The 4,514-nt window shown below is 33.3% G+C and overlaps 1 non-coding gene across 1 annotated transcript; it reads left to right on the forward strand.

Annotated features, from left to right (window-relative positions):
* The first annotated feature begins 3,964 nt into the window (after positions 1–3,964).
* LOC111749900 (U6 spliceosomal RNA) lies at positions 3,965–4,070 on the forward strand. Its single transcript, XR_002785073.1, has one exon. It is a non-coding gene; the product is annotated as a U6 spliceosomal RNA (small nuclear RNA).
* The last annotated feature ends 444 nt before the right edge of the window (positions 4,071–4,514 follow it).

Below are 4,514 nucleotides of genomic sequence, written 5' to 3' on the forward strand. Positions count from 1 at the left end.
CTACATGTAACAACAGTTATGAGGATGGCACGGACCGGGCAGTGTTTCATTCCGTTGTACACAGGGTTGCTATGAGTCAGAACCAACTTGATGGTACCTAACAACAACCACAAATCACTAAGAAAAATCAGGTTAGATAGCAATATGTATAATATTATGACACTTTTTGGTAATATCATATTGGCATTAAAACTGAAAAGTAAATACATTAAAATATTAACATTGGTATGATCTTTGGGTCAGGGGATAATAAAGAGTTTTATTTTCTTTATATTAAAAAAATGTTTAAATATGATCATCTAGGAGACAGCATATTACCTAGTCACAATGCTGAGTTTCAAACCCCGATACTTTTATATCTCAGTTTCCTCATGTGTAGTAATAAATAAAGATATTCCACTAAAATAATAGAAGTAGTTGTGAAGGAAATGTATAGCAACATGGAAGAATGTGGCTATCATAATGTTCAATGAAAAATAAAGAGGCGTAAAATAAAGGGGTTATTAAATTTTATTAAATAATATGTTTAAATAGAATACTGCTTGGTTTGCCTTTTGTGATTCACATGTAAGAAGGCGAAACTAAGAAACCACAATCATCATACTACCAGATACGGGAGTTATTTCAAATGTAGAGAGGTACCTCAGCTAATAATCTAACAACTTTAAAAAAGGTTAGGATTTAGGAATAGTTTTTCAATGAATTTGTTTTTTCTTTAACATTAAAAAGCACCACATAAGCATTACAGCAGCAACAAAGGAAATGATAAACAGAATACATGATAATGCCATCATTTAAATCATTTGCTTTCATTTTGTCCTTTTTCCAAAACAAACAGTGTCTACATACTTAATAATCATAGGCTTAGCAGTTAAATTTTTACCATTAGAACTTCCCCATTTTTTTTTTTAACGTATCAAATCTGCCAGGCGCTCCTTGGAAATGCTATGGGGTAGTACTACTCTGTCCCATAGGGTCGCTATGAGTCGGAATCGACTCGACGGCACTGGGTTTTATATGAACTTTAAAAAGTGGGATAGTGGTGGTACTATATTATTATATTGCTTTGTTCTTTGCTTTTTTCCTGTAGTAATACGCCTACATCTACCAATTTATATCATTATTTATATTGGTGTTTTATTTTACAGATATAATAAAAAGCTTATTGATGGACATTTGGGTTTCTTCTAGTTTCCACTGTTACAAATACTGCTCTATAAGCAGCTCTGCACATGTAATTTAGCTCACATTTTCAATTATTCCTTAGGATAATTCCCTGGAAATAAAAGGCTGGTCACGGGAATACCTTTTTAAGGCTATCGCTGAGCTACCCTTCAGAAAGTGTGTCGAAGTCATGTACAAAAGTGCCCGTTTCCCCACATCCTCATCCACAAGTGGATATATAATATATATATGATATATAATAGCTACAGATTATTAGCTTATCATTAGACTATATATATAGTATCTAATGATAATCTAACTGTATAGACAATACATATATAGTCTAATGATAATGTAACTATATAATTTAATAATATCAAAGAAAGGATAAAAAAAGCTTACTTTATTTCACTCCACTCTACAAAATAGTTGTAAGTCCTGCTTCTGGGAACGGGCAGTGTGATGAGGTCAGACAATTTCTTTCAATGGGAAACAAACATAAAACTGGACAAAATTATTCAAAACAGACATTTTAGGGATTTGGAAAATAGCCAAAAGCTGGCAACGGCTTTATAAGTGTTTATTCCTTAAAAACTGCTACTGTATTTGATGAGAACTGTGAATTTCTTACTAGGGGAGTGTTACTATCCCTTTCAAGCTAGGGTGGCCAAAATCCACAGCTTTACCAGCCAGAAGTGATGGACTAGAGTCAGGGCAGGTGGTGGAGCAGCTAGAGACTAGGGGGGAAGGGATTTCGGAAGAGAGCGAGCTATGGAAGTGCTGTGATAATAAATTCTCCATACATACCTAACTTACTGTTAAACTACATATGCCTGACAAAATTTACAGTTCAAGATTTCAATGCTCCTCTATCAGCAATTGTTACAACAAGCTGACAGAAAGGCAATGAAGATAGAGACTTTAAAACTCTTACAACGAATTTGACTTAATTGACATCTATGTAAAACTACACGTAACAACAGAATAGATAATCTCTTCAAGGGCATGTGAACCATTCACTAGCACAGATCACATGCTTGCTGGGCCATAAAACAAGTCTGAATGCATTTAAAAAACCTGAAGTTATGCCTACCGATCAGAAAAGAATTTAATTAGACAACAGTAACAGAAATAAATTAGGGAAATCTTACATATTTGGAAACCTAAAGCCACAGTTCAAAATAATCCATGAGTCAAAGAAGAAATAAGGAAATATCTTGAATTGACTGAAAATAGAAAAAATCAGAATCTACAGAATGTACCCAAAGCAGTGCTTATAGGAAAATTTATAGCTTTAAATTCTTATATTAAAAAATCTTAACAAATTCACCCCTCCCCCCAAAAAAAACCAAAAACGACCTATTAGAACTATTAAGTGAATTTATCAAGGTTACAGGATATAAGATGGATAAACGAAAGTCAATTATATTACTAGCAAAGATCAATATGACAATGAAATTCTAAAGATTATTCATAATATCATCAAGCAATTAAAATACTTAGGAAGAGATTTAACAAAAGATGTGCAAGATCTCTACAGTGAATCCACAAACCATTCTGAGATAAATTTAAGAAGACCTAAATAAACATGGAGCTATATCATTTTCATAGATTAGAAGACTCATTATTGTTTAGATAACAATTCTTGCTAAACTTACGTATAGATACAGTGCATTCCAATAAAAATGCCAGTGGGTTTTTTTTTTTTTTTTTGGTAGAAATAGACAAACTGATTCTAAAATTTATATGGAAATTCAGAGAGCTAGAATAGGCAAAACAATAGTAAAGAGAAGAGTCAGAGGACTTACACTACCTGATTTAAAGACTTCCAAAAGCTATGGTAATTAGACAGTCTGGTATTGGAATAAGGATAGGCATTAGATCAATGGAACAGAAATTATGGTCAAGAAAAAGATCCATACTTGATTTTGAGATATCAATTTTTTTTTTTTTACAAAGGTGCCAAAGTAATTTGATGTGAATAGGATATAGTCTTTTCAATAAATGCTGCTGGAATGACTGTACACTCATACCACCAAAAAAAAAGTGAATCTCAACACTTACATACCATATACATTAACATGAAATGGATCAGAAAGTCAAATTTAATAGATAAATTCACAAAATATCTATAAGAAAACAGAGAAAAAATTGAGAGACCTTCTGTTTGACAAAGATTTCTTAGGACACAAGAAATAAATGAGCCATAAAAAAAAAATATTGATATACCGGATTACATCAGACTTAAAAAAAAATTGCGCATTGGAAAATATTTTTAATAAAATGAAGAGGCAAGCCACAGATTGGGAAAAAATTTTGCTTGTTACATATCTGACAAAGGACTCTTTTCCAGCATGTATAAATAGTACAACTCAATAATAAGACAAACAATCCAAGACAAAAGTGGGGGGATGGGGGCAGGAGCTGTAAAATAAATACTTCCACAAAGAAAATATACAAATGGCAAAAAAGCACAATGAGATATCAGTATACACCCATTAGAATAATTAAAAATAAAATAACTGACAATACAAAGTGTTGGTGAAAATGTGGAGAAATTCGAATTCCCATTGTTGGTGGGAATGCAAAATGACACATCAGTTTGGAAAACAATTTGCCAGTATCATATAAAATTAAACATACACTTCTTATAAATCAAACCCATTGCCATCAAGTCAATTCCGACTCATAGCACCCCGATGGGACAGAGCAGAACGGCCCATAGCGTCTCTAAGGAGCGCCGGTGGATTTGAACCGCCGGCCTTTTGGTAAGCAGCCATAATTCTTAACCACACCACCAGGGTTTCCTCGGCAGCACATATACTAAAATTAGAACAATACAGAGAAGATTAGCACAGCCCCTATGCAAGGATGGCACACAAATTTGTGAAGCGTTCCGTATTTCCCTGTGTATATTCTCAACAACGACAACAAAATAAATAAAATAAGACCTAGCAATCCTACTCCTAGATATTTAACTAAGAGAAATGAAAATATGCCTACATAAGATCTGTACACAAATACACATATCAGTTTTCTTCACAATACTCCCAAACTGGACATAATCCCAAATGTCCACGACTCAATAACAAATTAACAAATTTGGTACAGCCATATAATGGAATACTGCTCAACAATAAAAAGGAATGGGCTACTGATACATGCAAGAACACAGACGACTCAAAAATATGCTAAGTCAAAGAAGCTACACACAGATACAAGATATTATCTATTATTTAATTCCACTTATATGAAATTCTAGAAAAAGGAAATTTCTGGTGACTGAAAGTGTATCAGTGTTTGCCTAAGGCTGAGGTGGGGAACAACTGCCAAGTGGCACAAAATTTTTT

Source organism: Loxodonta africana, chromosome 9 (genome assembly GCF_030014295.1).
Source record: "Loxodonta africana isolate mLoxAfr1 chromosome 9, mLoxAfr1.hap2, whole genome shotgun sequence".
In the NCBI taxonomy this organism is placed as follows: Eukaryota; Metazoa; Chordata; class Mammalia; order Proboscidea; family Elephantidae; genus Loxodonta; species Loxodonta africana.